Raw genomic sequence first — 22485 nt, 5'->3', positions numbered from 1 at the left:
AAAGCGTACTTTCTGTGTTGATAAATATTGATACAATGTGTAATATATTTATAAAATTGTAGAGGAAATTTATGTAGCTGTATAGCCATATATTTACAAGACAAGTGGTAGATAAATTCTATCCGTGGGGTAATGTGCAACCAGTCAATGCGCTGAACGTATAGTATACACATTTCGAGCAGTTTTCCTTTGCAAGTATGATTTACATAAAAATTAATGTCGTGTGACTTGGGCTCCTCGAGACCTTTCGCCTGGTGTAAGTCTTTCGATTTGACGCCACTTCAACGACTTGCGCGTCGATGGGGATGAAATTATTATGATTAGTACAACACAACACCCACTCCCTGTGCGGAGAAAATCTCCGACCCAGCCTGGAATCGAATCCGGGCACTTAGGATTTACATTCTGTCGCGCTGACAATTTTTTGCTTTGTTTTTCGTTGTTGATTGTTGTGTTTGGTCGTTGCGGGTGTCACATGACATCCGTTCAAATTCTTTGTTGATCCTTTCACTCAGTTTCTTTATTACAGAGGCCAAGCAGCTCACTGACCGAACATGCCGAGCTACTGTGCCGGCACCACTCAGCTACCGGGGGCGGACAAGGGTTAGATTGGTTGGTTGGTTGTTTTGGGGAAGGAGACCAGACAGCGAGGTCATCGGTCTCATCGGATTAGGGAAGGACGGGGAATGAAGTCGGCCGTGCCCTTTGAAAGGAACCATCGCGACATTTGCTTGGAGCGATTTAGGGAAATCACGGAAAACCTAAATCAGGATGGCCGGAAGCGGGATTGAACCGTCGTCCTCCCGAATGCGAGTCCAGTGTCTAACCACTGCGCCACCTCGCTCGGTACCAAGATTTAGATGAGACAAACGAAGTCAGTACCGCGAGGTAATACAGATCTTCAAACCACTGTGCTTATTTTAAAGTAGTCAATAGAAGAAACTCCAGTATTAGTCACTATTATGTAGGGAATGAAAGCGTGTAATTATATTTTAGTTTCCCTAAAAAATAAAGAACATTAAACACGCGATATGAAACTTCCTGGCAGATTAAAACTGTGTGCCCCACCGAGACTCGAACTCGGGACCTTTGCGTTTCGCGGGCAAGTGCTCTACCATCTGAGCTACCGAAGCACGACCCACGCCCGGTACTCACAGCTTTACTTCGAGTCTCGGTCGAGCACACAGTTTTAATCTGCCAGGAAGTTTCATATCAGCGCACACTCCGCTGCAGAGTGAAAATCTCATTCTGGAAACATCCCCTAGGCTGTGGCTAAGCCATGTCTCCGCAATATCCTTTCTTTCAGGACTGCTAGTTGTGCAAGGTTCGCAGGAGAGCTTCTGTAAAGTTTGGAAGGTAGGAGACGGATGCTGGCAAAAGCTGTGAGTACCGGGCGTGAGTCGTGCTTCGGTAGCTCAGATGGTAGAGCACTTGCCCGCGAAAGGCAAAGGTCCCGAGTTCGAGTCTCGGTCGGGCACACAGTTTTAATCTGCTAGGAAGTTTCATATCAGCGCACACTCCGCTGCAGAGTGAAAATCTCATTCTGATTAAACACGCGGTTTATGAAAAAAATAGGAATAATTGCCTGAATAAAAGTATTTCGGTGTGCGATAAATCACTAACTAGCCTCACGTCATAGCTCCATATCCGATGAATGTTGTGACATTTTCCCATTGGCGTAATAGCGAACCATTTCGAAATGCCACAGAAACATATCTTATTAAAGCTTGGACTTGGCAGTACGATCAGGGCATCAAAAAATCTACATAACTGCTGTGGCCATTCCTTACTTTCCTATAGCAAAGAATAGCGACGTCCGAGTTGTGCCACCAAGAACCAGCGAAATGACCTAGTGTTTCTCTTCAAAACCTTATCTCAATTTCTCAGGTTCCTTCCAGACATCAAATGCTAATTAATAAAATAAATATGGATCGTGTGCCCCGAATCCACTATTTATTAGAACAGGATACCTCTGTAATAACGATATAATAACATTCACAAACTGCAGAGCGCTTACGAACAATCCTTGCTTCGCAACATAGTCATGTTATATGAAAGCGTGTTGTTTATTCTTTTGGACGTGTCAGAAAGAACAGACACCAAGTGGAATCGGTAGCTGCGATGTATATTATGTAAACTCAAGGTAGAGAAGGGAGAAGAGGAAGGAGCGGGAAGGGAATATTGATGTCAGCAGCAGCGGGACTTTGTGCGCAATCAGCGGCGACGAGTGAAGATGTATACTGCATTGGGATTCGAATGCAAGATCTCCTGCTTACGCTGCTGTTGCGTAAACTCTGTGCAACTCTGACATATCCTAAAGAACAGATATCGCGCGTTACTATAATTGCTTCGCCTCTATTGGCAATAAATCCACCGCCTTCAGTGCGGATTCCCAATTACGTCAGACTTCCTGCGGGAACCTCAAAGTAGCGAACATGGAGAACGTGGCCGGGGTGTGCGGATAGATGGCTCTGGGTGGGAATGTGGGTCATCCGAGAGGCGTGTCGAAATATTCCACGCAATTGCAATAAACACTGTTCTGTGGGGTGAAGTGGTTAACGGAGCTGAATAGTAAGCACACAGTTTCACTTGTCGCCGCTGATGCAGCATAAAGTTCCATTGCAGCTGACATCAATGGTCCCTTTCATTTCTGGTCTCTTTCCTTTCTCTCCCAACACCTTCAAATTACAAAATAGACACGCTACTTTCGGAGTCACTGTTGCCGGCAAAGATTCTGCTCTGCGCATCTGATTGCTCACTTCTTGGGTAATCCTACCCTACGAAATTCAGACGTGATGGTCTTTAATCTTGCGATACATTAATCCAAATTTTAATTGCTGCCGCTTCATCCTTAGTGGTCAAACTATTTACAAATAACATTTGAATTACAGGAATATCGAATAATTTTCCAGTGACTATTTAAGTCGAGATACTTTCTTTGTGATTACAGCCGGCCGAGATGGCCCAGCGGTTCTAGGCGCTACACATCCTGCCTCGGGCGTGGATGTGTGTGGTGTCCTTAGGTTAGTTAGGTTTAAATAGTTTTAAGTTCTAGGCGACTGATGAAAAAATGGCTCTGAGCACTATGGGACTTAACATCTATGGTCATCAGTCCCCTAGAACTTAGAACTACTTAAACCTAACTAACCTAAGGACATCACACAACACACAGCCATCACGAGGCAGAGAAAATCCCTGACCCCGCCTGGAATCGAACCCGGGAACGGGAAGCGAGAACGCTACCGCACCACCACGAGATGCGGGCAGCGACTGATGACCTCAAAAGTTAAGTCGCATAGTGCTCAGAGCCATTTGAACCATTTTTTGTGATTACATGTTTTAGTTATATAAGAACCTTAGACATGTAGGTGAAACGAAATGATTCAAAACGTGCTTGTACATATATTCTTAATTTGGAAGAGTTTCACGATAGTCATTTTCAATATCTAATCGAACATCAGCTTTTAGATTGCGGACGATGCTCACTGACTTACTGTTCACCCGCGTTAATATTATGATCTATCAGATGCCGAGTTGTTAGCATCGTCCACTCGCATTAGCGATCACACTCACGTAACGGCAATCCACATTTAAGAGAAATGTCTGGGTAGCTCCTTGTAAAATTACACGGGTGATTTTCTTCCCTCGATCCGAGCTTGTGCTGCATTACAAAGACCTCGTTACCGACAGAACGTTAACTCCTTTTCTTCATTCCTTACTTCATCTCGATTATTGTTTAAAAGCACTACACTATGCTGTTACGTCCTTAAAGCGGTCTGTGTCCTTGTATACAATGTCCTTGGGGTATGTCTAGCCAGCAGGAAGTTATACTGTCCAGATAAATACATTGAGAATGAGAGAACTCGGTACTAGCCAAGTCGTACGGTTTTAAGTAAGAACGCTACCAATAGCATATCACATCGTTTTTACCTCCACCCAAGTAAATACTAGGAGACTTCTTATTACTTGGTCCTCTACCTAGAAACAATGTTCCAGTAGAGCGAGGTTGAGCTGTGTCGAAACCCGAAATCTAATCGACATGGAGTGCCTCTGAAAACAGTATGCAGGTGGCTACACTCTCGGATGAGACGCACCATACTTACGAATGCATGGCGTCGCATTACAAAACTGTGGCCAACGCCTACATATCCTGGCCGTAACGATAAGTTCTCGGCGAGCATCGACCCTCGGTTTCCTTTTTTTGTCATATTACCACCTGCCGCTTTATTACATAGGAATCAACTATCTCGAACAAATTAACGGCAGCTTGTAAAGTTCGAAGCTGAAGCACAGGTGGTGTGACAACATTTGGTCTTGTAGAAGAAAGGCGATAAGGAATTAAGAACAGCACTCAAGGCCCCGTTGATGACGATGTCATTAGACATGAAGCAGAAGCTCTGAGGGAGGCAAAGAAACCATCCCGGCTTCTACATAAAGTCATTTAGTGAAATCACAGGAAACTTGCATCGGATGAATGAACGGGGATTCTAATCACCATTCGTCTTATCATAGCTCCGTCTCGCTTGGCGACAATTAGTGTTGAATGTCAGGTTGGTGGCGAGGCCATTAGAGATGGAGCACAGACTCCAGTTTGGAAAGGACAGGAAGTTAATTCAGTAGTGTTCTTTTCAGAGGAACCATCCCCGCATTTGCCTTGCTTAGTGTTGGTTCTTGTACTCTCGCCACACTGGTTCAAAATGGCTCTGAGCACTATGGGACTCAACTGCTGTGGTCATCAGTCCCCTAGAACTTAGAACTACTTAAACCTAACTAACCTAAGGACATCACACACATCCATGCCCGAGGCAGGATTCGAACCTGCGACCGTAGCAGTCGCACGGTTCCGGACTGCGCGCCTAGAACCGCGAGACCACCGCGGCCGGCGCCACACTGGATTTGGGTGCTTAGCTGTCACTTTTAACTGTCTGGGCAAATGCCTGGTTTCCCGGCTATGCTTCAGAAACAGAGCACACAAGTAGATGAAATATAAATACACTCAGGAAAATTTTTACAGTATTTTAATACATACACAACTCAGGGAAAGCGCCGTTTTTAGCCACAGGAAAGTCATCCGATCACAAAATTAATATAAAAATTATAATTAATTTATGGTTTGGCCATTACCCATAATTTATGGACTCCACCATTAGAGAAGTAAATGCTCGGTAAAAATAGAAGGAACCCGCTGCACTTACTTATCATGCTGAAAAAAATTAATTTTACCCTCCGGATCCTTGAATGCCGATCACGTGAGCGTCCGGATGCGACACTGTCACCTCTAGTCCGCTCAGATCTGATCAGTCAGTTGTCAGCGTCAGAAAACGCTGGTACGGATTCATCGAACCGCATTTCCACCCAGTAGAACCAATATGTGTTTTCGCAGGTGTTGGAGTGCCACGTATACAACAACAATGTTTCGTCAATTGGAGCCATTTGGCATTGTGCCACTTAAACTGATTTCCTTCGGTATCCTTTCTAACCTATTTGCGAGGTTTCTTTAACTCTTTTTGAGTGGAAGGGGGGCAGGTAAGCGTCATAAAAATTTATCCTAGTGGCGCATGTACAATAATTTACATATTTCAAATTTGATCCATTTGTAACATTTTAGTTTTATCGTTGTGATATGTTTTCTATAGAAGGTTTGCAAAAATTCACCTTAAAACTAAACATGGTCACCGCAGCTAACCGTCACCCCATTACAGTATACAAGTTCGACAGTTGGTGGTTCAATTTTCGTTTAATTTTCGTGGTATCTCTTAAAACACTACTTACGTGCTCTCGTGCAGAAAGGCGCTTTACACGTTGAACACATACTTCGGACCTGGAGTTTTCATGAGCTGCAAAGTGCACAGCTTCTGGATGATGAGAGAATAATCTGATGTTTACTGCGTTCGTTGTGAGTACTTTCGAGTACGTTTACCTTGCCTACCATGATCTGAGATGATATTTTATTTTTGTACCCCGAGGTTGAAGCAGCGGTCACTAAAAATATTTTTGAAGCCAACAAACTATTTTACACCTCTCAACAAAAGAAAATGCCGGGTCATTGTCATTAATTTCATCACTGTGAGCAGTGTTGTCACAACAAAGAGTTTCATCAAATAATATAAGGTAATACTCTTCTTCTGCTTTTCTTTTTTAGAGAGAGATACTAATTGGAGAAGCAGAGCGGTGGTTAGCCCCATTAGCCACACAGACATCACCCTATGAATTACACAAAATTTTATTCGAATAAAAAGTAATATTACATACAGATTTATGGAAGGTCACTATGTATACTGAAGAGCCAAAGAAACTGGTACCCCTATCTAATATAGTGTAGGGGCGTCGATAGCAGGAAGAAATGCCTCCACACGACATGGCATGGACCCTACTAAAATGTGAAGTAGTGCTGGAGGGAACTGACACCATAAATCCTGCAGGGTTCCTCACAAATTCGTAAGAGTACGAGGGAGTGGGGATCTCTTCTGAACAGAACGTTGCAAGGCATCCCAGATATGCTCAATAATGTTCGTGTCTGGAGAATTTGGTGGCCAGCGGAAGTGTTTAAACTCAGAAGAGTGTTCCTGCAGCCCATCTGCAACAATTCTGGAAGTTTGGGGTGTTGCATTGTCCTGCTGGAATTGCCCATGTCCGTCGGAATGGACAACGGGTATGAATGGGTGCAGCTGATCAGACAGGATGCTTACGTAAGTGTAACCTGTCATAGTCGTATCTAGATGTATCAGCGGTGCTGTATCACACCAACTGCACACGCCCAACAGCATTACAGAGCCACCACCAGCTTAAACAGTTCCCTGCTGACATGCAGGGTCCATCGATTCATAAGGTTGTCTCCATACCCATACACGTCCATCCGCTCGATACAACTTGAAAAGAGACTCTTCCGACCAGGCAACATGTTTCTAGTTATCAACAGTCGGTGTTGACAGGCCCAAGCGAGCCGTAAAGCTTTGTGTTGTGCAGTCATCAAGGGTGCACGAGAGGACCTTCGGTCAGAATGCCAATATCGATGATGTTTCGTTGAATGGTTCGCACGCTGACACTTTTTGATGGCCCAGCATTGATATCTGCAGCAATTTGTAGAAAAGTTGCACTTCTGTCACGTTGAATGATTTCTTCAGTCATCGTTAGTTCCATTCTTGCAGGATATTTTTCCGGCTGCAGCGATGTCGGAGATTTGATGTTTCATCGGATTCCTGAAATTCATGGTACACTCGTGAAATGGTTGTGCGGGAGAATCCCCAGTTCATCGCTACCTCGGAGAAGTTGGGCTCCATCGCTCGTGCACAGATTATAACGCCACGTTCAAACTCATTTAAATCTTGATAACCTGTCATTGTATCAGCAGTAAGCGATCTAACAACAGCGCCAGACGGTTGTTGTCTTACATAAGTGTTACCAACCACAGCGTCGTGTTCTGCCTGTTTACATATATCTGTATTTGAATACGCATGCCTATACCTCTTTCTTTGGCGCTTCAATGTAAATATAAACAATTACTACAACAAATAGCCGTGTAAAGAAGGGCTACATAGAGAACTGCACTACACTTTCACGAAAAACACCAAAACTGCATGCAATATCAGCTCGTGTTGTAAATATGTAGCAAAAGAATTACCTGTTCAGTTTACAACAGCCGACGGCAAAACGCGAAGCTATGCTTTGTTTACATGTTGATGGGGGCCGAAGGCGACTGACAGTACGCGAATGACGCACATAGCTCGAGTTATATAGTCAGGTCATTGTGATAGTGCGTTACTACCGCTGTGTATTCTTAGAATCTGCTGATATGGGAACTGATCGCGCAGATATATGTATTCGAAGAGTAAAATCAGATGTAGTTTAGTTCTGTCGAGAAGATAAACGGAAGTATTTGCTAATACTGTTAGGAAGAGCTCTGGTGTCCTGTTCTGCATCGTTCATGCCGCTCTGTGCAGTAGGTTAGCCTCGGTAGTGACGTCATTTTCGCTTCTTTATCCGAAGTTGCTATTCAGTATGCTCGTGAGACCTGTTACCGATCGGTCTTTCTGCCGATTTTCGACAGCTGTATCGAGAGGTTTTCGATTTTGGTATAGCCCTCTCGTTCCGTTCAGTATGTCTTATATACAACTATAATTTGTTGTTTTAAATGTACTGAGCGGTTTTAGCTTTGGATTTAGTGATTGTGTGCCTGAAGGATCACCAGGACATGTCCGGGTGAACATAAAAAAAACAGTTTCGGTCAATATTGTCGCAAAATACCTGTTATTTTTACGTAATTAAGAGTTTAAAAAATCATTAAATTTCAGAAGGTCGGCTCTGCTTACGTTTATCACGTGAGTGTTAGCTGAAATTACTACTGATTTTGCGTACTTTTTTTTCCGCAAATTGTTTACTTATTAATTAACGTAACGCGTTTAAAACTTTAAGTAACAGTGCAGAGGAATTTTGTGGAACCTGGTAGAGAAAATCTCCCAAAATTCATGCATTTACGGCTTACACCCGCATCATTCGCCAACGAAGTCAGTCTGCGTACCTCTAGAGAGTGAAATCAAGCGTCAAACGTATGTGAGTTACAGTAGCTACGTTGACAGTCGGCCTTTGGCTGTGGAGCGGTGCGGTACGTCCCGGCCGCTCCGTGTCGCGTTTCCGGGTGTGTTGTTGTTTACCGCGCCGGCGCGCTAGTGTTACGTATTGCCGTCACGTTCCTGACACACGATGGCTCTTTCGTATCGGAAAGCCACGATCAAGCTGCAGTTCGACACTACGTATTCTAGACCCAAGGCCCACGAAGTAGAGCGTTTTTTACGCGATGTGGTACATGTTGATCCTAACGAGCTGATCGGTATCCACTTATCTATTGTCTCCAGCGTCGTATATCTTAAGTTCACTGACGACGAAGCATGTGACAAACTTCTCAGACGCTCGACGGCAGGTTATCAGTTCTGCCACTCAGACGGAAACGTGGGTGTGGTGACGCTTGAACGTGCTGGATTGGGAATCCAAAATGTGCGCGTGTTTGAGCTCCCTTTTGAAGTTCCAGCGGATTTGGTCACCCTTGCTCTTCGACCCTATGGAACAGTTCTCGGCCACACGGCCGAAAAATGGAAGACCTTCGACACCTACCCTGTCCTTAACGGAGTGCGACAAGTCCGTATTGACCTGCATCGCCATATTCCTTCGTATCTCACGATCGCTGGTTGCAGGGCAATAATTATTTACGACGGTCAGCCGAGAACCTGCTCCGGTTGTGGCCAGACGGGACACATGCGTACCGAATGCCTGCAACGCCGTCTCGCGCAGACACCCTCGACCGACCAGATTCGTCCGTCGACACCGACCTCTCTGCCGATTACGTATGTTGCGGCGGCGAGACGGGAGACGCCAGCTGTATATGACGACCCCACTGTATTGGTGCGAGCTTTGGAGGACCCTGCAGTAGCTTCCACGGAGCCCCAAGCGTCTTTCAGTGCTGATGCTACTGATGTCCTTTCGTCGGACCCCGGCGCACCGTCACAACGGCTCGCCGACGGTGCGATGGAAGTTGAAGCACAGGATGCAGCGTCCTCCCCTTGCCCTACGTCGGAAACAGAGGCGCGGCAGCGTAAGCAGAAATCACCCAAGCGTCATAAGAAGCGGCGCAAGACAACCGACGACGTAGAACAGCCTGAGGCGACACCGCTGGATGACGAGGTACCTCAACCGCTCCACCGCGCCGACACAGGCGACCCTACCGTCTCACACGGTTCGACGTCTTCTCCCACTACCGCTCGGTCTGGACCACATGGGGATGCGGGAGATCACCGCAGCTCCGACACCGGGGATGCACCCTTGCCTCCGTCTGCCTCTCGAGATCCAGTGGTGTCAACGTCCCTGGGCGACTGGGCGCAGGAGATGGAGTTGCAGGATGCGTTTCAGAACCAAGACGATGCACCGATGCCGATGGCAGCGTCTACGCGGCCGGCGACAGACGCCTAGGACGGCATGAGCACCTCTCGTCACTGCCTAGCACTTCGCAAGACCGGCGCTCCACGTCACGACTACTGCCCTCCTGTCATACCATGGTCACCTCCCGAGACTTGATGGACCAGGCATACCGCCTCGCCACGATCAACGTCAATGGCATTACATCTGATGTCAAGACCCGTATGCTGAAGGATACGTTACGCGCTGCGGATCTGGACGTTGTTTTCCTTCAAGAAGTCCGATCAGGACTCTGTCTCGATGCCTACGGATATGACGCCTACACTATGCCTGCAGATGTGGGCGGCGGAGGTACGGCGATTCTACTGCGGGAAGGGATAATGGCCACTGATGTCTCCTATTTACCGTCGGCCCGGGGGGTCGCACTCACGATTGGTACAGTACGTCTGGTGAACTTATATGCTCCTTCAGGCACCGGCAAAAGGAGAGAACGGCGCACCTTTTTTGCCGAAGATATAGCCCCGCTCTTCCAGGGCAATACCGACCACTTGGTAGTAGGCGGCGATTTTAATTGTGTGCTCCGCCCATCCGACCAGGAGCCACACTATACCACCTGCCCGGCACTCCAGGCACTTGTACAGGACTTGGTCTTGTTGGACACCTGGATCATCCAACACGGCGACCGTCGAGCACACACCTACTTTACTAGTCACTCCGCGAGCCGTTTGGATCGAGTCTACGTCACCCGCGGCCTACGATCGGCCGTTGTCGACGCTGAGATGTGGCCGGCAGCGTTCACGGATCACCTCGCGTATGTGTGTACTCTCACCCTTCCCCGCCAGCGCGTCCGCCGAAGCAGGGTTCCGTGGCGCCTCAATGTGGCCCTTCTTGATGAGATACATTGCAGACGCGCAGTCGAGTCCACATGGAGCAATTGCCACCGGCGTTTACCCGCCTACCGTTCTGTACTTCAATGGTAGTTACGGTGTGCAAAACCCGCACTGTGCCGAACATTAGTCAGCTATGGACGCGACCGAGCGCGCTGGTATACTGCGACTACTGATTTTTACTATACTGCGCTCCGCGAACTGGCTGTACAACCGCCGTCGCCAGAGCGACAATCAGCAGTACAACGCGTCAAGGCACAATTGCTTCGTATCAACGCCGTACGTCTTGCGGGTGTGCGGGTGCGAGCGAGGACGACTGATGATGTTCGTGGTGAACGACCTTCCCTCCACCATATCATTCAAGAACGCCGAAGACGCAAGAGGCAGCTCATTACCGAGGTTGAGACGGAGGACGGGCGACGCGTTGACGCACAAATGGATATCGTCCGAGCGTTCACACAGTCATATAAACTTCTTTACGAGAGGGAGTCCCACATGAATGTAGGGGTCAGGGAAGTCCTATCTGACCTACCAGTCTCTCGGAACCTACAAGATGATGCTACGCTCTTGTCGGCGGTGACTTTGGAAGAACTGCGAGAGGCTCTGTTGCGTGGCTCTCCCAACAAAACGCCTGGCCCTGACGGCCTCCCTCTTGAATTTTACAAGCGGTTCTTTGATCTCATGGGCCCAATGTGGGTCAGGATGTACAGTGAACTCCTGGACGCCGATTTTCAGGTACCATCTGACTTTACTGAGGGTCTCTTGATCCCTGTGCCCAAACCCGGCAGAGGCCGTCGCCCTCTTGATTTTCGCCCGTTGACAATGCTAAACACTGACTATAAGCTGTTTACACGCATGCTCCGTGAGAGGCTCAAACCTACGGTAATGGCGGCCATTCACACTGATCAAACCTGCCTCGGGGGTGACACTAATGTGTTTACGACTTTAAGCACCTATAGAGACGTGGTGGCGCTCATGCAAACTTGCCGCCTCCAAGGCGCTCTTGTTGCGCTGGACTTCGACCATGCTTTCGACCGCGTTAACCATGGTTTCCTGCGTACTGTTATGGAACACATCGGTGTCCCGCGTCTGACGACGTCTGTTGTGCTTCGATTGATCCATGGGGCTGTCACGAGGATTATGATCAACGGCTGTCGGTCCGCCCCCGTCCGTGTCAACAGGTCCGTCCGGCAGGGTTGTCCTCTTTCTGCCATGCTCTTCGCCGTTGCCCTTGAACCAGCTCTTCACGGACTACGGCGACGCTTAGAAGGACTTACCCTCCGTTCCGTAACCTTTCGATGTGGTGCATACGCCGACGATGTGATGTTCTTAGCACGGTCTGGTGACGAAATACACACGGCGTTTTCCTGGCTCCACCAGTATGGGGCGGTGGCAGGCAGTGTGCTCAACCTTCGGAAATCACGCTACATGGAGGTAGGACGAGGAGTGCCTGCAGGTCTGGCCGTACCTCTGACAAAGGTCCCGATGCTCAAGTGTTTAGGGATATCACTCCATCGACAAATACAACGCACGGCGGCCTTTACGTATCGTATGGTCTTACGACGACTCCGTTTAGAGGCTCGTCTCAATAAATTCAGATCATTGAACATTTTGCAACGGGCCCAATACGTTAATGTGTACATGGCTTCTCACCTTAACCATTACGCCCATGTACTGCCGATAACGGACACGATGGCTTCCAGGATACAGGCAGTGTTTGGACACGTGGTGAACGATGGTGCTGTTTTCAAGATCCGTTTTGTTACGCTTACTTTACCCTTCGACAAAGGCGGTGTTGGACTCACTCACGTCAAGCACAGAGCGCTGGCACTGTATCTCCGTTCCATGAGGCGACTCTGGCTTTCACCAACAGCCAGTCTCCCCGGCCTACTGATTGAAGAAGTGGCCCCACGTACGCTGTACCCACCGGTACCAGTTGGACATTTATCGCCCTCGCTGTCACACATTAGAACGTTTTTCGTCGAGCATAGCTATGTGTTGCGGGTTATATCGGAGACACGGAATCCGACAGCGAAGACTTATTATAGTGCTCTCCAGCACTGGACTCCGGATAACGACATTGTACGGCGCCACCCTACGGTCGACTGGCCACGAGTATGGCGAGCCATCCACGCGCCGTTCCTGTCTACTTTCGTGCGATCGACGTGGTATGTGGTCGTTAACGAGAAACTTCCAACCCGACAACGGCTGCATGCCATTCACCTAATTGACGACCCTGTGTGCCCCCGTTGCACGACGTTAGACACGGACGAACATAGACTGAACTGTGGCCCCGCGCGTGAGTGCTGGAAACTGATCCGCCAGATCCTGGCTTTCCTGCTCCGCCGCCCCTACGTTTCGATTTTACCCCAAGAACTCTTTCATCCCGACGCTGTCTATTTCCCTATGACCCGGATGAATGCGGTTAATTGGGTACGAGGAATGGCGATACACTACATATACCGCGATGGAGACAAAGACGTCCTCGATTTATGGTACTATATGATCGACGAGTTTCTGGTCTTAACGAACAGACAGGATTACCGGAACCTTTTTGCGAACTATTTGGGTTCGTCATTCATGGACCCACCACCCAGCTGGGGTGTGCCGGGTGTGAGAAGACATTAACTTGTAGATGTGATCTTTCCACGATTCCCCTATGGTAACAGAAACAGTCTCTGACTGTGTGCAGCGGCCCCGGGCGCTCCAACGATTGGTGGCTGGTGATGTCCAATGCAATGACGACCGCCCGTTCCTGGCCGCCCGCCTAGCAATGTGACCGCGGCGAGCAAGATGGCCCTTTTTAGTTCATTTTATTGGCAACTTTTTGCGCATGGCTGCCTTGTTTTTTTTAATGCATTCTCAAAAAAAAAAATGTAATTAGTAGTTTGTGAAATAAGCATTGTAGGCTGTGATTATATTTTTGTTGAGCTTAATAATTAGTGTGTGTAGAAACACCATTTTCTTTAAGTATTCATTGACATATTTCTGTACATGTTATTTGCATAAGTGCCTTAGTACAACTTCAGTTTTGTGGCTTTGTCATCGCATTTCCATGAAAGTAACCAAAAAGATGGGAGGTTATTTTATGCACAGACTGATTTTTTCTTTTCTTTTTTTGTAATATTTTTATTTTCCATTTGAAGTGTAAAATTTGAGCTTAATTGTTATGTTCTGCACCACAAAGGTGAAGCTTTGTAAGACTTTTCCCAATAAGTTGTTTTCTTGTGTACTATTTTGTAATTGAATCTCATTTGTATTAAAAAAAAAAAATTTTGTACTATGAAAAAAAAATGGATCAGGCAAAAAAAAGTGGTCAGCGTGAAAAAAAAAACAAATAAAAAAAGAAAAAAAAAGTTGGCAAAGCAACGCACTGCCGCCTCGAAGGTTCTAGGTTCCCATACTGTTGGTTGTGAAAATATTTTCTTTCTCTTCGTGTTTGTAACACATTCTGAGATTTCGTTGATCGTCAAAGTTAAGCATTTTTCTGAAATATTCGTTGTTATTTACACGTAAGAGGGCGCTTTCTCAGTAACGAGTATCTTCGATTTTGTGACTTTCATAATTACAAGAAATGAAAGACGAAATTCCTGTGTGTCAAACAAATGACAGTGTCATTTATACTTTTTCTTGTCACAAATAATTCACCATTTTTTTTTCAGAATACGTGGCGATTTCTGAGAGTGTGGTCAAACAGGAATCCAAGAGCAGAACTTAAATTACTGCGAATGAAACTAGCAGCAATCATGTTTAAACTGTAGGTTGTCACAAATATTTATTTGCGATAGAATCCTTAACAACAGTAGACAGAGATAAAGAAGTCCAGCCACAATATTTTCAGACTAAATTACCATTTATGAATTATCAGTTGCATGTTATAAGCTACAACGAACTTCTACAGCTGCATTCGCCACACGCTCTCGAAAATGTCTTTTTTTAAATTTTGTTTTTATGAACTAAATCGTTGATGTATCATATAGGTAAGTAGGCTACTCCATCATTTGGATATCTAGGAGCGAGCTACAAACACATTCAATGCATCTTATTGATCTTTGGCACTCTCTTAAGGAATTTTTCGCGTCTGTGGAGATGTGTTGCGTCAATGCAACTAATTAAAGTAAGTTTGTTTATTGCCATTGCGTTTCGCTTCTTTTATTTATGAAGCATCTTCAAGAAAGAAACGAAATGCGTGTAGTAGTCTTCAAGAATAAAAAAGCGAAACGCTTATGGCAACAAACAAACTGCCTTCAATAAATTGCATAGATGGAACAAACCTCCATGAATTTTGAAGCAACTAAGGAACGACGGAAAACAGAAAACAAGATGAATTTTTCGGCTGTTTCTATAGATGTATTTGTACAATGTGGTACTACACCCCAATCCTAACTCATATTCCGAAACGTAAAATCCAAAACAAGATGTTGTAATTGAGAATAAAATGACATAATGTGCCATTTATGACAGTTTCCAGAAAATAGTCATTATTCTGTCATTATCATGTATTCATGGAAGCATGTGGCCAGCGAAATTTGAACAGTATTACTTATTCTAAATGCACTTTTCGCCTCTGTGAAGAATAGTGTCCCTGTGTCGGCTGCTAGCCGCTTCGAGTTCGTACTGCTGTGGCGCTGCAATGGGTATGTGTGGATCTGAGGCCGATTGCTTTTGATTGTTTGGCGCGAGGAGAACTGACAACAGCGTTTCCAGCGTTTCGGTTCGCTAGGACCGTTCGGCATCGCTTCCAAAATGCTTACAGAATAACGATGGGGCTCTCCTTCAAAGACAAGACCGTTCGGTGCGCTCGCTTGCCGAACCGATCGGCGAAATGGCGGAAAGTGAGAGCAACAACTGCGGTAGGAAAGAGTGAAGGAAGTGCGTAATGTTGTGAATGGTGTTAAGCAAGTGGTCAGAAAATTATGACACCAAGCAAGAAGAGACTGAGGAAGTAAGCTAAGTGTCTTGACAACTTTTATACATGTTTACTGAAAAGAAAGTTCTTGGAATATTACGACGTTAAAAGAGAAATACCCATTCTTCGAAACCTTTACATTTGGGTGAAGGATGATACAAACATTAATTTCAAGGGGAAGCGAACAACTTTCTGGGAAATTTTGAAGAGGATGTGGAAAACAGACGAACTTTTCTTGTTGCGAGGGAAGACAGTGTAGCATAGTGTGCATGTTTCTAACAACTTTGAGAGAAAACGAGAAAGATGTGAGACACCCTTCATGAAACATGGGTACATAAACACTATACTTTCAGTAAATATTGGCAGCATAGTGACTACCAGGTGTGCAGAAAAACGGACGTTGTGGACGAAGAGTAATAGTGGTTCATGCAGGTGAAGAAATGGGGTTCACTGAATGTCCAGAGGTACTTTATGATTAGAGCTGAACATCAAAAGATTTTCACAACGAAATGAACAGTGAAAACTGCATCAAACGGTTGGAACAGCGTGTTATACCAAATATTCAAGGTGGAAGTATTGTTGTATTAGACAATGCACCCTACCATTTTGTTCATGAAAATAAAACGCCTAACAAATCTTCTCATAAAGTGTATGTACAGTCATGGTTGACTAAGCTAAAAATTCCGTTCGGTGTCGATTCGATACGCAAGAAGCTCTTGGAAGATATTGGACGTTACACACGTGAGCCAGAATATACAGAAGACTGAGTGCTAAAAGAATCTGGAAATGGTTTTACAGTGTTACGCCTTCAACACTACAAGAGTGATCCGAACCCTGTCAAACTTATCTGGATTTTAATGAAACACAAAATTTCATCGAACGTCAGCACCGTTACCCTTTCCCAACTTAAACAAATGACTACGGCTGCAATACAGACCATCACGAAAGACAACTGGAAGAAAGCGAGTGATACTTTGAAACTACTATGGACGAATGCTGCCACAGGAGCTGGCCGGCGTGGCGAGCGGTTCTAGGTGCTTCAGTCTGGTTTATCACTAGGTCACATTTTTTGTTCCTGTATTTCGTTTTCATTTGGAATCTTTGTGTATGTGATTTTAATTAGTTTTATTTATCCATCATAATATTTAAAAATTGGAACATTTTGATATTTTGATTACAAACAAAAGTCGAATAATCTGTTTCTAGCGGCTGTGAAACGCGGTCATAAATGTATTTTCGATACGAGATTTAATAATATAGTGATCAAAGTCATTTCAATAAAGACTTTAAAGTATAAAAAATGGTTGTAGCAGCTGACAAAATTTGAATCCACAACCTCACGCACATTAAGCAACCAGGTTGTCCACTGCACAACTTCACATGAGACTATGTGTTGTCTATTTTAATGGTATAAATCCTCCCACGAAATTCAGAAACTTCTTTCGTCCATTACTTGAAAACGATGGTCCAGTAGGGTAAATCGCTACAGGATGTGATATCTGGGACCTTAATCTACTACCGTATATATGGTTTCAAAAGTTATTCCACCCCACCCCATCACCCCCTCCAGCGCGGACCACTCATTTTTAGTTGTCAGATCGTACTCAAAGATTTCTATTTCATTTTCATTCCTTATGCTTTAGAGTAGAACAGCGAATGTACTTTCATTTGCTGCAAGCCGAACTTCAATTATTGGATCCTAATATAACAGTTTTACTTTAATTTAGCACGATTCTCTGTGGAAGAATGTATTAATAATAATTGTATTGCTCGTCGCTTCAGTTATTAGATCGTAACACAACTGGTTTTGTTTCTTCATTTCGTACGTTTTCTGTAGAAAAATAAATTAAATAAGAATGTCCCTTTGTCTCCTACACGCACGCGTAGCTGCATTTTTCGACCGTAAAACAACATTTTTATATTATTATTGTTCATTTCAACTGCTTTTCTGTAGAAGAATGTGTTAACAGAATGTAAAATATGGTTCAAATGGCTCTGAGTACTATGGGACTTAACAGCTGAGGTCATCAGTCCCCTAGAACTTAGAGCTACTTAAACCTAACTAAACTAAGTACAGCACACACATCCACGCCCGAGGCAGGATTCGAACCTGCGACCGTAGCAGTCGCGCCGCTCCGGACTCCACGCCTAGAACCGCTCGGCCACCGCGTAACAGAATGTATATTTGTTTTATTTGCTGAATGTATAATAAGTACAGTTCACGAACAGTGCTACATTTTCACTGAGAGCGTCACATCGTTTGAGTGCCATCTCAAACAACCAACAAGAGCACACGTCAACAGTTTGCAGAGAACCCAGCTAAAACGGCAATAGTAAACTGACCGGGTGATAGTGCACTGTGATGATCGTGCCATCTAGTGAAACTTCAGTCAACCGTTCGTTGGTAAATTGAGACAACTACAGCCCGTTTGCTGTAAACTGAGAAAAATATTTGGTTAGCTACTGTGAAGACCGCCCGTTCAAAGAGTCTACATATGTGATAGGTTACAACGATGCCCACCATTCAAAGACTCAAGCAAAACTGTGAAAGCCAATAAATCTGTCCACAACAACTCAACAATTTAAGATTCGTTCTTTTCCTACAAATTGTTCACTTAATACCTGACATTTCGGTAGTTTACCGGTACTTGTACCATCTTCTCCTGTGGGTTACTTTCATTCCATATATCTTCAAGAACATACGCTAAAGTTCAGATTCCTTTTTTCCCACCGAGAAAACAAACATAATGCTTTATTCTGCGCCTCACGTGGGTCTGAGTACAAAATCACTTGTTTCGTATATGCCTTCACTTCGAGCGCGTTGTTTTCGTAACGAACTACAGCACGTCTCTACACTGATGCACCTAGAAAGTGGCACAGGCATGCGTATTGAAATACAGAGATGTGTAAAGAGGCAGCATACGGCGCTGCGGTCGCCAACACCTGTACAAGACAAGTGTCTGGCGCTGTTGTTAGATCGGTTACTGCTGCTACAATGGCAGGTTATCAAGATTTAAGTGAGTTTGAATGTGATGTCATAGTCGACGCACGAGCGATGGGACACAGCATCTCCGAGGTAGTGATGAAATGGAGATCCTCTAGTACGACCATTTCAAGAGCGTACCATGAATCCGGTAAAACATCAATCTCCGACATTGCTGCTGCCGGAAAAGGATCCTGCAAGAATGGAAGCTACGTGAACTGAAGAGAATCGTTCACCGTGGCAGAAGTGCAACCGTTCTGGCTCAAATGTCTCTGAGCCAGAAGTGCAACCCTTCTGGCTCAGATGTCTCTGAGCACTATGCAACCCTTCTGCAGTTGCTTAATATTTCAATTCTGGGCCACCAACAAGTGTCAGCGAACGAACCATTCAACGAAACAACATCGATATGGGCTTTCACAGCCGAAGACCCACTCTTATACTCTCGATGACTGCACGACACAGTTTTACGCCTCGCCTAGGCCCGTCAACACCGGCATTGAACTGTTGATGACTGGAAACATGTTGTCTGGTCGGACGAGTCTCATTTCAAGTTGTATTGATCGGATGGACGTGTACGGATATGGAGACAGCCTCATGAACTCATGGACCGTGCATGTCATCGGGCGACTGTTCAAGCTGGAGGAGGCTCTGCAATGGTGTGGAGAGTGTGCAGTTGGAGTGATACAGGACCCCTGATATGTCTAGATACGACTCTTATAGGTTACACGTACGTAAGCATCCTGTCTGGACACCTTCATCCATTCGTGTTTACTGTGCATTCAGACGGACTTGGAAAATTCCAGCAGGACAATGCAACACCCACACGTCCAGAATTGCTACAGAGTGGCTCCAGGAATACTCTTCTGAGTTTAAAGACTTCCGCTGGCCACCAGACTTCCCAGATATGAACATTATTGAGAATATCTGGGATGCCTTGCAACGTTTTGGTCGCTTTTTCTAAGTCAGATGTTTCTCCAATCTCATAGTTATCATGTGAGGTTTTCTTTTTTTCTTCCATAATTTGTAAAATATGACGTATGGAATAATAAAATACTAAAAAGTTTCTTTGCGCAATATTACTATCAATGTATTAGATTTATTTGGCTGAAGCTGGTCCTACACTTACCTACAATTTTTTGGTATTGCCACGTATATACAAGTGCGCAGGCGAAGAACAGCTCCACTGAACGCGTCTACTTTGTCAACAAGCTCATGCATGTGGAATAAACAGTTTTTCTCTTTTTGTTTTTCTGTACTTTATCTTTCATAACACTGTAAATATTGTAAGCTTACACCCTCCTGTCTCGTTCCCTACTCCACACTTTTCCCACTCTTTCTCACGATCTTACAAGTCAAAAAGACCTTGGTGGAGCGATAAGTTAAATACAGATTACTACTGACATGGAACTGCCGAATCCATGTGCCTATAGAGTGTGCTGTTCCTGTTATTTCTGAATAAGTTTAATGATGTGCTGAGTGTACACATTCTCACGATGATGTACAGTGAAAGGAAACATTGTCAGTTTTTCCAGAAAATATACATGCAAAGGAACATTCGAACGTAACCAAGATACAACATCAATTTGCCACTTTTTTCTATTAATATTTGTATCGACGCATCAGAACTGAAAATTGTAATTAGAAAAATTGTATCACTTTAACATAGTTGAAATATTGTAAAACTCAGTGATAATCAGTAAAACACATAAATATTAACACAAAAGCATTAATAAATTATCAGGTAGATCATCCTTAATAGTAATTTCGTGATGGGTGCTGGAGATACCTTCCATATTTCAGTATAAAACGTGACATTTTTAAAGTATTTAAATATCCTATTATTTTCTTTTTTTTAATCTGGAGGTTATTGTTTACATATTTTCAGTTGCATAATAGCAAATATCCTTTCATGGTGTTCATTCATAACAACAACAGTTACAGATTTCTTTTACTAATAGGAAACTGATCAACAACAATACTGGGTATAAAAATGTTAAAAGTGGGGTGATGTATTGTTCAAATCGTTAACATTTGAAATCATAATTTTATTAGTTCTAGATGCCCTTTCATAAACTATCTGTTAAGGAAAACACTTTTCATTTCACTACATAGAACATTTTCATATCGACAATGAATTGTTGTTGCTCCTGGATATCTGGGTCGCTGCCGAAATTGGATGGTGACTTGGTAGGCTGCGGGTTGACGCCGATACTCTGGGATACGGCCGCGCTGGGAGATGTGGACGGGTCTGATGCGACAGTGTCCGGCACCACCCAGGGAATCGCGGAGCGTTTGTTTACGACTACCGGGTGGGAGGATGACGGCTGGGGTCCCCCACTGTTGTGACAGCCAGCCGCAGGCGGCCGGCCGTGATGGGATTGTTGGCAGCGCACGACACTCTGGAGATTCTGCCCGCTGCCAGCTCGCGACACACAACCGCAGTTCCTCATTGCCTCTCCTGGTTCCCTCAGAAAAAGTCTTCACTATACTAGAAGTGCTCACGGACCCCACTAAGCGCTTCTTTCAATTTCTTCTGGATATTTTTCCGTGTGTCACTGGATATCTCTAACTCACCTAGTCTGTGATGGTGTGCACGATGTCATGAAATAGAAATAATTTAGCGTTAACTTTGCGGCCTGATGCCCTTTGTACGTACTCAGCAATGTCCTCCCCCAACTGGAAACATTTGCAACTTGAGTATTTGGATTTTTAGTTATCTTTCTGGACAAAGAAACATAGAACAAAAACAAAGATTGGATAATGTACTTCTCTTTTAAATACTTTGATAGATAAGACACAGACACTTCCGTTGTTGAAGTTAATAACGAACATTTATCGCCTATGTACTTTACACACGTATGTAAATATTGATATTTGAATTCTTCTCGAAGGAAAGTGCTCACTGTAATGTATAAAGTTTATTTAAGAATGGTGACTTTATACAGGTTCCCGTTACAGAACTTTCCTTAATGTAGGCTGAATTGAGATTGACTGCAGCATTGCTCTTTGTGCCTCTTTAAAGACCATGTCAGGCAATATTTGTTCTGTAAATGAAAACGATCTTTTATTGCTACGCTGTATTTTATTTCTCCCACACGCGTCTCGCGTTTTTTATTTTAAGGTATCTTCTGTGGGATTTAGAATGATACAGTTTTATTTTGATTTGACTTATTTGTGGATTATAAAATAGTTCGCATTTTTTTTATGTAAATAAGTGACTATTTACTGTTCTTCGCGTTTTTAGTTCGCATCTGCCTTTCCGCTCATTTGCTCACATGCAGGAGGTCGCACTACAACTTCATTAACGAAACGTAAGCACGTTTTTGTGTTACAGACTTTGCCTTATTGTTGTGGTGCACTGTTTGTCATCTTTCACTAGCTATTGATATTTGGTCGAAGACTGATCTAAAGACGTAACGACTATGAGCTCACTATGTATCTCATCCTGTTCGGTTTGTTTACATACATGTTGCCAACCTACGCAAAAATATGCTGAAAACGAACGCATATTCATTTCTGTTATGTTTATATCTGCATATGCATGTGAGTGTGTGTGTCTGCGTGTGTGTGAGTGTGTGAGTGTGTGTGTGTGTGTGTGTGTGTGTGTGTGTGTGTGTGTGTGTGTGAGAGACAGAGAGAGAGAGAGGTAAAGAGTGTATATACAGTGTGGTCCATTGATAGTGACCCCGCCAAATATCTCTCGAAATAAGCATCAAACGAAAAAACTACAAAGAACGAAACTCGTCCAGTTTGAAGGGCGAAACCAGATGGCACTAATGTTGGCCCGCTAGATGACGCTG

This window comes from Schistocerca gregaria, chromosome X, assembly GCF_023897955.1.
Source record: "Schistocerca gregaria isolate iqSchGreg1 chromosome X, iqSchGreg1.2, whole genome shotgun sequence".
Classification (NCBI taxonomy): Eukaryota; Metazoa; Arthropoda; class Insecta; order Orthoptera; family Acrididae; genus Schistocerca; species Schistocerca gregaria.
This window is presented reverse-complemented; position numbering follows the sequence as displayed.